The sequence below is a fragment of the Ranitomeya variabilis genome, chromosome 2 (assembly GCF_051348905.1).
Source record: "Ranitomeya variabilis isolate aRanVar5 chromosome 2, aRanVar5.hap1, whole genome shotgun sequence".
Taxonomy (NCBI): Eukaryota; Metazoa; Chordata; class Amphibia; order Anura; family Dendrobatidae; genus Ranitomeya; species Ranitomeya variabilis.
The window spans coordinates 406,829,444-406,844,850 of NC_135233.1; positions in this window are offsets into that span (position 1 = coordinate 406,829,444).

Below are 15,407 nucleotides of genomic sequence, written 5' to 3' on the forward strand. Positions count from 1 at the left end.
CAACCACCCTTCCCCCTGGAAAAATAATATAACCAGAAATAAAGTCCGCTCCCATGTAGATGATACATAGTAATGCTTACTGAAAAGACATATTACAGCACATCAAGATACAATATATCAACAGTGTGTCAATTCTCCCTAACCAACAATATAACCAAAATTGGGCGTCCCCAATAAAATAATCAAAAACAATATCAGCCCAAAGGAGGATGAATAGTGTGAGCTGGTAATGGAGGTTATGGGTCCAAGAAATAATCAAGGAATATGTATGGTGCAATAGCGCAGCAGCACAATGATGATGATTGATAGTGGGGGTAAACCCATAATAAAAAAAGAAAAATGCAAAGTCAAATAAGACAAAGAATAATAATATATGATCTGTGCTGCCCACAAATGCGCTGAAGAACCACTATCAATGGAACCCAATACCATACCCTGAGAGCCAAAGGGAAGAGAAAACGGACCGTCTCCAAAATGTCAGGAGGTGGGACGCCAGGGGGAAGGAGTGGGAAGAGATCCCACGCGTATCGCTGCCTCTGTGACGAAGCTGCACAGAGGCAGCGATACGCGTGGGATCTCTTCCCACTCCTTCCCCCTGGCGTCCCACCTCCTGACATTTTGGAGACGGTCCGTTTTCTCTTCCCTTTGGCTCTCAGGGTATGGTATTGGGTTCCATTGATAGTGGTTCTTCAGCGCATTTGTGGGCAGCACAGATCATATATTATTATTCTTTGTCTTATTTGACTTTGCATTTTTCTTTTTTTATTATGGGTTTACCCCCACTATCAATCATCATCATTGTGCTGCTGCGCTATTGCACCATACATATTCCTTGAGTATTTCTTGGACCCATAACCTCCATTACCAGCTCACACACTATTCATCCTCCTTTGGGCTGATATTGTTTTTGATTATTTTATTGGGGACGCCCAATTTTGGTTATATTGTTGGTTAGGGAGAATTGACACACTGTTGATATATTGTATCTTGATGTGCTGTAATGTGTCTTTTCAGTAAGCATTACTATGTATCATCTACATGGGAGCGGACTTTATTTCTGGTTATATTATTTTTCCAGGGGGAAGGGTGGTTGTTCCACTTGGTTTTAATTGTTTTTAAATTGTTTGATGTGTTTTTGTCTTGGCATTTTGCTTAATAAAAATTGTTCATATTTTTCTACATCATTTGTCCAATATATTCAGGTGTGCGCTGATTTATGCATAGGCTCTTTTTCTTTTTATGGTCATGCTATTTCTATGCAGTTTGGCAGCACCCTATGCAATTCATTTATTTATGTGCATAGGCTCAGTTTGGATAGGCTATCTACACTCACCGGCCACTTTATTAGGTACACCTGTCCAACTTCTTGTTAACACTTAATTTCTAATCAGCCAATCACATGGCGGCAACTCAGTGCATTTAGGCATGTAGACATGGTCAAGACAATCTCCTGCAGTTCAAACCGAGCATCAGTATGGGGAAGAAAGGTGATTTGAGTGCCTTTGAACGTGGCATGGTTGTTGGTGCCAGAAGGGCTGGTCTGAGTATTTCAGAAACTGCTGATCTACTGGGATTTTCACGCACAACCATCTCTAGGGTTTACAGAGAATGGTCCGAAAAAGAAAAAAAATCCAGTGAGCGGCAGTTCTGTGGGCGGAAATGCCTTGTTGATGCCAGAGGTCAGAGGAGAATGGGCAGACTGGTTCGAGCTGATAGAAAGGCAACAGTGACTCAAATCGCCACCCGTTACAACCAAGGTAGGCCTAAGAGCATCTCTGAACGCACAGTGCGTCGAACTTTGAGGCAGATGGGCTACAGCAGCAGAAGACCACACCGGGTACCACTCCTTTCAGCTAAGAACAGGAAACTGAGGCTACAATTTGTACAAGCTCATCGAAATTGGACAGTAGAAGATTGGAAAAACGTTGCTTGGTCTGATGAGTCTCGATTTCTGCTGCGACATTCGGATGGTAGGGTCAGAATTTGGCGTAAACAACATGAAAGCATGGATCCATCCTGCCTTGTATGGAGCATCTTTGGGATGTGCAGCCGACAAATCTGCGGCAACTGTGTGATGCCATCATGTCAATATGGACCAAAATCTCTGAGGAATGCTTCCAGCACCTTGTTGAATCTATGCCACGAAGAATTGAGGCAGTTCTGAAGGCAAAAGGGGGTCCAACCCATTACTAGCATGGTGTACCTAATAAAGTGGCCGGTGAGTGTATATTGGTAGTGCACCTGAGATCCTTTTGTTTGTTCCATCTCAATTCCAGTCAATTTTGCATTGAAAAGTCAAATGGCGCTCCTTCCCTTCCGAGCTCTGCTATGCGCCCAAACAGTGGTTTACCCCCACATATGGGGTATCGTTGTACTCAGGACAAATTGCACAACAATTTTTGTGGTCTAATTTCTTCTCTTACCCTTGGGAAAATAAAAAATTGGAGGCGAAAAGATCATTTTTGTGAAAAAATATGATTTTGTATTTTTACGGCTCTGCATTATAAACTTCTGTGAAGCACTTGTTGGGTCAAAGTGCTCACCACACATCTAGATAAGTTCCTTAAGGGGTCTACTTTCCAAAATGGTGTCACTTGTGGGGGGTTTCAATGTTTAGGCACATCAGGGGCTCTCCAAACGCAACATGGCGTCCCATCTCAATTCCAGTCAATTTTGCATTGAAAAGTCAAATGGCGCTCCTTCCCTTCCGAGCTCTGCCATGCACCCAAACAATGGTTTACACCCACATATGGGGTATCAGCGTACTCAGGACAAATTGCACAACAATTTTTGAGGTCCAATTTCTTCTCTTACCCTTGGGAAAATAAAAAATTGGGGGCGAAAAGATCATTTTTGTGAAAAAATATGATTTTTTATTTTTACGGCTCTGTATTATAAACTTCTGTGAAGCACTTGTTGGGTCAAAGTGCTCACCACACATCTAGATAAGTTCCTTAAGGGGTCTACTTTCCAAAATGGTGTCACTTGTGGGTGGTTTCAATGTTTAGGCACATCAGGGGCTCTCCAAACGCAACATGGCGTCCCATCTCAATTCCAGTCAATTTTGCATTGAAAAGTCAAATGGCGCTCCTTCGCTTCCGAGCTCTGTCATGTGCCCAAACAGTGGTTTACCCCCACATATGGGGTATCGGCGTACTCAGGACAAATTGTACAACAACTTTTGGGGTCCATTTTCTCCTGTTACCCTTGGTAAAATAAAACAAATTGGAGCTGAATTAAATTTTGTGTGAAAAAAAGTTAAATGTTCATTTTTATTTAAATATTCCAAAAATTCCTGTAAAACACCTGAAGGGTTAATAAACTTCTTGAATGTGGTTTTGAGCACCTTGAGGGGTGCAGTTTTTAGAATGGTGTCACACTTGGGTATTTTCTATCATATAGACCCCTCAAAATGACTTCAAATGAGATGTGGTCCCTAAAAAAAAATGGTGTTGTAAAAATGAGAAATTGCTGGTCAACTTTTAACCCTTATAACTCCCTAACGAAAAAAATTTTTGTTCCAAAATTGTGCTGATGTAAAGTAGACATGTGAAATGTTACTTATTAAGTATTTTGCGTGACGTATCTCTGTGATTTAAGGGCATAAAAATTCAAAGTTGGAAAATTGTGAAATTTTCAAAATTTTTGCCAAATTTCCATTTTTTTCACAAATAAACACAAGTTATATCAAATAAATTTTACCACTACCATGAAGTACAATATCTCCCGAGAAAACAAAGTCAGAATCGCCAAGATCCGTTGAAGCGTTCCAGAGTTATAACCTCATAAAGGGACAGTGGTCAGAATTGTAAAAATTGGCCCGGTCATTAACGTGCAAACCACCCTCGGGGCTTAAGGGGTTAAAGACTCCATAATAACAGGGTCTGTACCACAGGACTGGCGTATAGCAAATGTGGTGCCAATATTCAAAAAGGGGACAAAACTAAACTCGGAAATTATAGGTCAGTAAGCTTCACCTCTACTGTGGGTAAAATCCTGGAGGGCATTCTAAGGGATGCTATACTGGAGTATCTGAAGAGGAATAACCTCATGACCCAATATCAGCATGGGTTTACTAGGGACTGTTCATGTCAGACTAATCTGATCAGTTTCTATGAAGAGGTAAGTTCCCGACTGGACCAAGTGAACCCAGTGGACGTAGTGTATGTGGACTTTTCAAAAGCTTTTGATACGGTGCCACACAAAAGGTTGAAACATAAAATGAGAATAGTGGGGATAGGGGAAAATATGTGTAAGTGGGTTAAGAGCTGGCTCAGGGATAGGAAACAAAGGGTGGTTATTAATGGAGCACACTCGGACTGGGTCGCGGTTAGAAGTGGGGTTCCACATGGATCAGTATTGGGCCCTCTTCTTTTTAACATATTTATTAATGACCTTGTAGGGGGCATACAGAGCAGAATTTCAATATTTGCAGATGACACTAAACTCTGCAGAGTAATCAATACAGAGGAGGACAATTTTATATTACAGGATGATTTTTGTAAACTAGAAGCTTGGGCTGATAAATGGCAAATGAGCTTTAATGGGGATAAATGTAAGGTCATGCACTTGGGTAGAAGTAATAAGATGTATAACTATGTGCTTAATTCTAAAACTCTGGGCAAAACCGTCAATGAAAAAGACCTGGGAGTATGGGTGGATGACAAACTCACATTTAGTGGCCAGTGTCAGGCAGCTGCTACAAAGGCAAATAAAATAATGGGATGCATTAAAAGAAGCATAGATGCTCATGAGGAGAACATAATTTTACCTCTATACAAGTCACTAGTTCGACCACACTTAGAATACTGTGCACAGTTCTGGTGTCCGGTGTATAAGAAAGACATAGCTGAACTAGAGCGGGTGCAGAGAAGAGCGACCAAGGTTATTAGAGGACTGGGGGGTCTGCAATACCAAGATAGTTTATTACACTTGGGGCTATTTAGTTTGGAAAAACGAAGGCTAAGGGGTGATCTTATGTTAATGTATAAATATATGAGGGGACAGTACAAAGACCTTTCTTATGATCTTTTTACTCATAGACCTGAGACAGGGACAAGGGGGCATTCTCTATGTCTGGAGGAAAAAAGGTTTAAGCATAATAACAGACGCGGATTCTTTACTGTAAGAGCAGTGAGACTATGGAACTCTCTGCCGTATGATGTAATGAGTGATTCATTACTTAAATTTAAGAGGGGACTGGATGCCTTTCTGGAAAAGTATAATGTTACAGGGTATATATACTAGATTCGTTGATAGGGTGTTGATCCAGGGAACTAGTCTGATTGCCGTATGTGGAGTCTGGAAGGAATTTTTTTCCCCAATGTAGAGCTTACTCTTTGCCACATGTGTTTTTTTTGCCTTCCTCTGGATCAACATGTTAGGGCATGTTAGGTTAGGCTATGGGTTGAACTAGATGGACTTAAAGACTTCCTTCAACCTTAATAACTATGTAACTATGTAACTATGCCAGGGGGTCTGTGTGGCCTGCCGGGGGGTCTGTGCGGCCTGCCGGGGGGTCTGTATGGGCCTCTCTGGGGTCTGTGCGGGCTGCCGGGGGGTCTTTGTGTCTGTGCAGGCATCGTCCGATGGGACTACAAGTCCCATCGGACGATGCATGCTACAATGACAGTGATTGACACATTAGCCAATGATGAGACAGTAGTAGTCCCATCATCCGGCTAATGTGTTGAATGTAAAAAAAAAATACTGCATACATGCTACATACATGCTACATACTACATACATGCTACATACATACTACATACAAACTACATACATGCTACATACATGCTACATACATACTACATACAATACATTCATACATTACATACAATACATACATATAGACATACAGTACATTAAACATAGATTACATACTCACCATTACTTGTCATTTTGATCACCGAAGCCAGTGTCATCTGTAAAAAAGATTAAAATAACAAACAACCAATATACTCCCTGTCCGCAGAAATCCACGAGTGTCCCACGATGATCTCCCGTGGAGCTGATGCGACCGCTCTCCAGAGGCTCCAGGAACACAATGACGGGAGGAAGGTATCCTTCTGCACTGTATTCGTCCGCCGCTGTAAAAAAAATAGTCCTTAGTCTCACTTTATGCCATTGCTGTGTGAGAAATTTTCCCATGCAGCAATTGCCATAAAGTGAGACTCAGATGTTACTATAGTTCAGTGAGGCACTGCAGGAGCCATTGTCTCCTGTCAGTGTGTCACTTAACGTCCTATAGAGCAGTGACATCACCCGATGTCACTGTTCTATAGGGGAGATCGTCGTGGGACACTCGTTATTAATTGGACTACGGCAGACAGGTACTATACGGTTTATTATTTTACGTTTTTTGCAGGTGCTGAAGTATGGTAAGTATGGTAAGTATGGTGAAATGAGGAATATTAAAATACTTTTTTCCTAATGTGTGTGTGCTTTATTAACCCTTTACTAGTATTGGATTAATACTGGATAGGCGTCTTATTGACGCCTCTCCGTTATTAACCCGGCTTAATGTCACCTTACGATAGCAAGGTGACATTAATCCCTTATTACCCCATATCCCACCACTACACGGGAGAGGGAAGAGAGGGGCTAAGTGCCGGAATTGGCGCATCTTACTGATGCGCCATTTCCGGGGCAGCTGCGGATTGGTATTTGTAGCCGGGGGGGCAATATCCATGGCCCCTCTCTAGGCTATGAATATCAGCCCGCAGCTGTCTGCGTAGCCTTTCTGGCTATAAAATATAGAGGGACCCCACGTCATTTTTTTGGGGGTCCCCCTATTTTAATAGCCAGTAAAGGCTACGCAGACAGCTGCGGGCTGATATTCATAGCAGGCTACAAATATTGACATCTGCGGGCTGATATCCATAGCCTAGAGAGAGGGGCCATGGATATTGCCCTCCCTGGTTACAAATACCAGTCCGCAGTCGTCCCGGAAATGGTGCATCTGTAAGATGTGCCAATTCCGGCACTTAGCCCCTCTCTTCCCTCTCCCGTGTAGCGGTGGGATATGGGGTAATAAGGGGTTAATGTCACCTTGCTATCGTAAGGTGACATTAAGCCGGGTTAATAACGGAGAGGCGTCAATAAGACGCCTATCCATTATTAATCCAATACTAGTAAATAGGGTTGAGCGACTTTTATTTTTATAGGATCGGGTCGGGTTTCACGAAACCCGACTTTCTCAAAAGTCGGGTCGAGTGAAATCGGTCGATCCTATAAAAAAGTCGGGGTCGGCCGAAACACGAAACCCAATGCAGTGCAATGGGATACTATGTTTCCCAGGGTCTGAAGGAGAGGAAACTCTCCTTCAGGCCCTGGGATCCATATTAATGTGTAAAATAAAGAATCAAAATAAAAAATATTGATATACTCACCCTCGGATGCGCCCTGGTACTAATCGGGAGGCTTCCTTCCTAAGAATGAGCGCGTGAATGACCTGCGGTGATGTCGCGGCTTGTGATTGGTCGCGACTCGCGAGCGGTCACATGGACAAGCCGCGACGTCATCTAAGGTCCTTCACGCGCTCATTCTTAGGAAGGAAGGCTTCCGGAAAGAAGCAGGGCGCGTCCGAGGGTGAGTATATTCCTATTAGGTATATACTCACCCTCGGATGCGCCCTGCTTCTTTCCGGCAGCCTTCCTTCCTAAGAATGAGCGCGTGAAGGACCTTAGATGACGTCGCGGCTTGTCCATGTGACCGCTCGCGACCAATCACAAGCCGTGACGTCACCGCAGGTCATTCACGCGCTCATTCTTAGGAAGGAAGCCTGCCGGTTAGTACCAGGGCGCGTCCGAGGGTGAGTATATCAATATTTTTTATTTTAATTCTTTATTTTACACTTAAATATGGATTCCGATACCAATTCCCGATATCGCAAACATATCGGAACTCGGTATCGGAATTCCGATACCAGATTCAGAAGATCGCCGACCTCATGGCCGACCCCACACTTTGCCAAAAGTCGTCGACTTCTGAAAATGGCCGACCCGTTTCGCTCAACCCTACTAGTAAAGGGTTAATAAAACACACACATTAGGAAAAAAGTATTTTAATATTCTTCATTTAACCATACTTACCTGTTATGGTTCTCAATGGCAAGAGAACATAGCCCAGCATACATGGGAACTAGCTCTTGGAAGGATGGAAACTTAAACTGACCATGAACTAAACCTGCCGCACAACTAACAGTAGCCGGGTAGCGTAGCCTGCGTTTTATCCCTAGACGCCCAGCGCCGGCCGGAGGACTAACTAATCCTGGCAGAGGAAAATATAGTCCTGGCTCACCTCTAGAGAAATTTCCCCGAAAGGCAGACAGAGGCCCCCACATATATTGGCGGTGATTTAAGATGAAAATGACAAACGTAGTATGAAAATAGGTTTAGCAAAATCGAGGTCCGCTTACTAGATAGCAGGAAGACAGAAAGGGTACTTTCATGGTCAGCTGAAAACCCTATCAATACACCATCCTGAAATTACTTTAAGACTCTAGTATTAACTCATAACATCAGAGTGGCAATTTCAGATCACAAGAGCTTTCCAGACACAGAAACGAAACTGCAGCTGTGAACTGGAACAAAATGCAAAAAACAAACAAGGACAAAAGTCCGACTTAGCTGGAAGTTGTCTGGTAGCAGGAACATGCACAGAAAGGCTTCTGATTACAATGTTGACCGGCATGGAAGTGACAGAGGAGCAAGGTTAAATAGCGACTCCCACATCCTGATGGGAACAGGTGAACAGAGGGGATGATGCACACAAGTTCAATTCCACCAGTGGCCACCGGGGGAGCCCAAAATCCAATTTCACAACAGTACCCCCCCCTCAAGGAGGGGGCACCGAACCCTCACCAGAACCACCAGGGCGATCAGGATGAGCCCTATGAAAGGCACGGACCAGATCGGAGGCATGAACATCAGAGGCAGTCACCCAAGAATTATCCTCCTGACCGTATCCCTTCCATTTGACTAGATACTGGAGTTTCCGTCTGGAAACACGGGAGTCCAAGATTTTTTCCACAACGTACTCCAACTCGCCCTCAACCAACACCGGAGCAGGAGGCTCAACGGAAGGCACAACCGGTACCTCATACCTGCGCAACAATGACCGATGAAAAACATTATGAATAGAAAAAGATGCAGGGAGGTCCAAACGGAAGGACACAGGGTTAAGAATCTCCAATATCTTGTACGGGCCGATGAACCGAGGCTTAAACTTAGGAGAAGAAACCCTCATAGGGACAAAACGAGAAGACAACCACACCAAGTCCCCGACACAAAGCCGAGGACCAACCCGACGCCGGCGGTTGGCAAAAAGCTGAGTCTTCTCCTGGGACAACTTCAAATTGTCCACCACCTGCCCCCAAATCTGATGCAACCTCTCCACCACAGCATCCACTCCAGGACAATCCGAAGATTCCACCTGACCGGAGGAAAATCGAGGATGAAACCCCGAATTACAGAAAAAAGGAGACACCAAGGTGGCAGAGCTGGCCCGATTATTGAGGGCAAACTCCGCTAAAGGCAAAAAAGCAACCCAATCATCCTGATCTGCAGACACAAAACACCTCAAATATGTCTCCAAAGTCTGATTCGTCCGCTCGGTCTGGCCATTAGTCTGAGGATGGAAAGCAGACGAGAAAGATAAATCTATGCCCATCCTAGCACAGAATGCCCGCCAAAATCTAGACACGAATTGGGTTCCTCTGTCAGAAACGATATTCTCCGGAATACCATGCAAACGAACCACATTTTGAAAAAACAGAGGAACCAACTCGGAAGAAGAAGGCAACTTAGGCAGGGGAACCAAATGGACCATCTTAGAGAAACGGTCACACACCACCCAGATGACAGACATCTTCTGAGAAACAGGAAGATCCGAAATAAAATCCATCGAGATGTGCGTCCAAGGCCTCTTCGGGATAGGCAAGGGCAACAACAATCCACTAGCCCGAGAACAACAAGGCTTGGCCCGAGCACAAACGTCACAAGACTGCACAAAGCCTCGTACATCTCGTGACAGGGAAGGCCACCAGAAGGACCTTGCCACCAAATCCCTGGTACCAAAGATTCCAGGATGACCTGCCAACGCAGAAGAATGAACCTCAGAAATGACTTTACTGGTCCAATCATCAGGAACAAACAGTCTACCAGGTGGGCAACGATCAGGTCTATCCGCCTGAAAATCCTGCAAGGCCCGCCGCAGGTCTGGAGAAACGGCAGACAATATCACTCCATCCTTAAGGATACCTGTAGGTTCAGAATTACCAGGGGAGTCAGGCTCAAAACTCCTAGAAAGGGCATCCGCCTTAACATTCTTAGAACCCGGTAGGTATGACACCACAAAATTAAACCGAGAGAAAAACAACGACCAGCGCGCCTGTCTAGGATTCAGGCGTCTGGCGGACTCAAGATAAATTAAATTTTTGTGGTCGGTCAATACCACCACCTGATGTCTAGCCCCCTCAAGCCAATGACGCCACTCCTCAAAAGCCCACTTCATGGCCAAAAGCTCCCGATTCCCAATATCATAATTCCGCTCGGCGGGCGAAAATTTACGAGAAAAAAAAGCACAAGGTTTCATCACGGAGCAGTCGGAACTTCTTTGCGACAAAACCGCCCCAGCTCCGATTTCAGAAGCGTCGACCTCAACCTGAAAAGGAAGAGCAACATCAGGCTGATGCAACACAGGGGCGGAAGAAAAGCGGCGCTTAAGCTCCCGAAAGGCCTCCACAGCAGCAGGGGACCAATCAGCAACATCAGCACCCTTCTTAGTCAAATCAGTCAATGGTTTAACAACATCAGAAAAACCAGCAATAAATCGACGATAAAAGTTAGCAAAGCCCAAAAATTTCTGAAGACTCTTAAGAGAAGAGGGTTGCGTCCAATCACAAATAGCCCGAACCTTGACAGGATCCATCTCGATGGAAGAGGGGGAAAAAATGTATCCCAAGAAGGAAATCTTTTGAACCCCAAAAACGCACTTAGAACCCTTCACACACAAGGAATTAGACCGCAAAACCTGAAAAACCCTCCTGACCTGCTGGACATGAGAGTCCCAGTCATCCGAAAAAATCAGAATATCATCCAGATACACGATCATAAATTTATCCAAATAATCACGGAAAATGTCATGCATAAAGGACTGAAAGACTGAAGGGGCATTTGAAAGGCCAAAAGGCATCACCAAATACTCAAAGTGGCCCTCGGGCGTATTAAATGCGGTTTTCCACTCATCCCCCTGCTTAATTCGCACCAAATTATACGCCCCACGGAGATCTATCTTAGAGAACCACTTGGCCCCCTTTATGCGAGCAAACAAATCAGTCAGCAGTGGCAACGGATATTGATATTTAACCGTGATTTTATTCAAAAGCCGATAATCAATACACGGCCTCAAAGAGCCATCTTTCTTAGACACAAAGAAAAAACCGGCTCCTAAGGGAGATGACGAAGGACGAATATGTCCCTTTTCCAAGGACTCCTTTATATATTCTCACATAGCAGCATGTTCAGGCACAGACAGATTAAATAAACGACCCTTAGGGTATTTACTACCCGGAATCAAATCTATGGCACAATCGCACTCCCGGTGCGGAGGTAATGAACCAAGCTTAGGTTCTTCAAAAACGTCACGATAGTCAGACAAGAATTCAGGAATCTCAGAGGGAATAGATGACGAAATGGAAACCAAAGGTACGTCCCCATGCATCCCCTTACATCCCCAGCTTAACACAGACATAGCGTTCCAGTCGAGGACTGGGTTATGAGATTGCAGCCATGGCAATCCAAGCACCAACACATCATGTAGATTATACAGCACAAGAAAGCGAATAATCTCCTGATGATCCGGATTAATTCGCATAGTTACTTGTGTCCAGTATTGTGGTTTATTGCTAGCCAATGGGGTGGAGTCAATCCCCTTCAGAGGTATAGGAGTTTCAAGAGGCTCTAAATCATACCCACAGCGTTTGGCAAAGGACCAATCCATAAGACTCAAAGCGGCGCCAGAGTCGACATAGGCATCCGCGGTAATAGATGATAAAGAACAAATCAGGGTCACAGATAGAATAAACTTAGACTGAAAAGTGCCAATTGAAACTGACTTATCAAGCTTCTTAGTACGCTTAGAGCATGCTGATATAACATGAGTTGAATCACCACAATAAAAGCACAACCCATTTTTTCGTCTAAAATTCTGCCGTTCGCTTCTGGACAGAATTCTATCACATTGCATATTCTCTGGCGTCTTCTCAGTAGACACCGCCAAATGGTGCACAGGTTTGCGCTCCCGCAGACGTCTATCGATCTGGATAGCCATTGTCATGGACTCATTCAGACCCGCAGGCACAGGGAACCCCACCATAACATCCTTAACGGCATCAGAGAGACCCTCTCTGAAATTCGCCGCCAGGGCGCACTCATTCCACTGAGTAAGCACAGACCATTTACGGAATTTTTGGCAGTATATTTCAACTTCATCTTGCCCCTGAGATAGGGACATCAAGGCTTTTTCCACCTGAAGATCTAAATGAGGTTCCTCATAAAGCAACCCCAAGGCCAGAAAAAACGCATCCACATTGAGCAACGCAGGATCCCCTGGAGCCAATGCAAAAGCCCAATCTTGAGGGTCGCCCCGGAGCAAGGAAATCACAATCCTGACCTGCTGAGCAGGATCTCCAGCAGAGCGAGATTTCAGGGACAAAAACAACTTGCAATTATTTTTGAAATTTTGAAAGCAAGATCTATTCCCCGAGAAAAATTCAGGCAAAGGAATTCTAGGTTCAGATATAGGAACATGAACAACAAAATCTTGTAAATTTTGAACTTTCGTGGTGAGATTATTCAAACCTGCAGCTAAACTCTGAATATCCATTTTAAACAGGTGAACACAGAGCCATTCCAGGATTAGAAGGAGAGAGAGAGAGGAAGGCTGCAATATAGGCAGACTTGCAAGTGATTCAATTGAAAGCACACTCAGAACTGAAGGAAAAAAAAAAAAAAAAAATTTTTTTCAGCAGACTTCTTTTTTCTCTCCTTTCTCTGCCAATTAATTTAACCCTTTGTGGGCCGGTCAAACTGTTATGGTTCTCAATGGCAAGAGAACATAGCCCAGCATACATGGGAACTAGCTCTTGGAAGGATGGAAACTTAAACTGACCATGAACTAAACCTGCCGCACAACTAACAGTAGCCGGGTAGCGTAGCCTGCGTTTTATCCCTAGACGCCCAGCGCCGGCCGGAGGACTAACTAATCCTGGCAGAGGAAAATATAGTCCTGGCTCACCTCTAGAGAAATTTCCCCGAAAGGCAGACAGAGGCCCCCACATATATTGGCGGTGATTTAAGATGAAAATGACAAACATAGTATGAAAATAGGTTTAGCAAAATCGAGGTCCGCTTACTAGATAGCAGGAAGACAGAAAGGGTACTTTCATGGTCAGCTGAAAACCCTATCAATACACCATCCTGAAATTACTTTAAGACTCTAGTATTAACTCATAACATCAGAGTGGCAATTTCAGATCACAAGAGCTTTCCAGACACAGAAACGAAACTGCAGCTGTGAACTGGAACAAAATGCAAAAAACAAACAAGGACAAAAGTCCGACTTAGCTGGAAGTTGTCTGGTAGCAGGAACATGCACAGAAAGGCTTCTGATTACAATGTTGACCGGCATGGAAGTGACAGAGGAGCAAGGTTAAATAGCGACTCCCACATCCTGATGGGAACAGGTGAACAGAGGGGATGATGCACACAAGTTCAATTCCACCAGTGGCCACCGGGGGAGCCCAAAATCCAATTTCACAACACTTACCATACTTCAGCGCCTGCAAAAAATGTAAAATAATAAACCGTATACTACCTGTCCGCCGTAGTCCAATTAATAACGAGTGTCCCACGATGATCTCCCCTATAGAACAGTGATATCGGGTGATGTCACTGCTCTATAGAACCTTCAGTGACACACTGACAGGAGACAATGGCTCCTGCAGTGCATCACTGAACTATAGTAACCTCTGAGTCTCACTTTATGGCAATTGCTGCGTGGGAAAATTTCTCACACAGCAATGGCATAAAGTGAGACTAAGGACTATTTTTTTTTTACAGCGGCGGACGAATACAGTGCGGAAGGATACCTTCCTCCCGTCATTGTGTTCCAGGAGCCTCTGGAGAGCTGATGCTGCCATTCTCCACGGGAGATCGTTGTGGGACACTCGAGGATTTCTGCGGACAGGGAGTATATTGGTTGTTTGTTATTTTAATCTTTTTTACAGATGACACTGGCTTCGGGGAACAAAGTGACAAGTAATGGTGAGTATGTAATCTATGTTTAATGTACTGTATGTCTATATGTATGTATTGTATGTAATGTATGAATGTATTGTACAGTATGTAGTATGTATGTAGTATGTGGTATGTAGTATGTATGTGTGTAGTATGTATGTAGTATGTATGTATGTAGTATGTATATAGTATGCAGTATGTATGTAGTATGTATGTAGTCTGTATGTAGTCTGTATGTAGTATGCATGCATGTAGTATGTATGTAGTATGTATGTAGTATGTATGTAGTATGTATGTAGTATGTAGTATGTTTGTAGTATGTATGTATGTAGTATGTATGTAGTATGTAGTATGTATGTATGTATGTATGTAGTTTTTTTAACATTTAACACATTAGCCGGATGATGGGACTACTACTGTCCCATCATTGGCTAATGTGTCAATCACTGTCACTGTACCAGGCATCGTCCGATGGGACTTGTACATGCACAGAGCTCCGGCAGCCCGCACAGAGTCCCGGCAAGCAGCACAGAGCCCCGTCAGGCCCACACAGAGCCCCAGCAGCCCGCACAGAGCCCCGGCCGGCAGCACAGAGCCCCGGCAGCCCGCACATAGCCCCGAGATGCCCGTACAGATCCCCGGCAGGCCCGCACAGACCCCGCCCACACACACAGACACGCACAGTGTCCGCCTGCGCAGCGTGCACACTCTTCCCCCGCTCCGGAACAGGATGTAGAAGCACAGAAAGGGCTTTTTTACATTCCGATATTTGTGTCCCATTGACTTGCATTGGTATCGGGTATCGGTATCGGCGATATCCGATATTTTTTGGATATTGGCCGATCCAATCCGATACCCATACTTCTGGATATCGGAAGGTATCGCTCAACATTAATCATAACGGATAGGCGCACACAGCTGTCAACTGAAAATGCAGAAAGGCTTACTCTTCTAAAATTGAACAAGGGCTGGATTTCCTCCGACTTTGCAAGCCCTATGAATGACCAGGGCCGCCATCAGGGCATTACGGCCGTAACTGGCGTATGGGGCCCGGTGGGCAGAGGGGGCCCACATCGGGCACCGTCTCATCTGCCCATCGGGCCCGGGCCC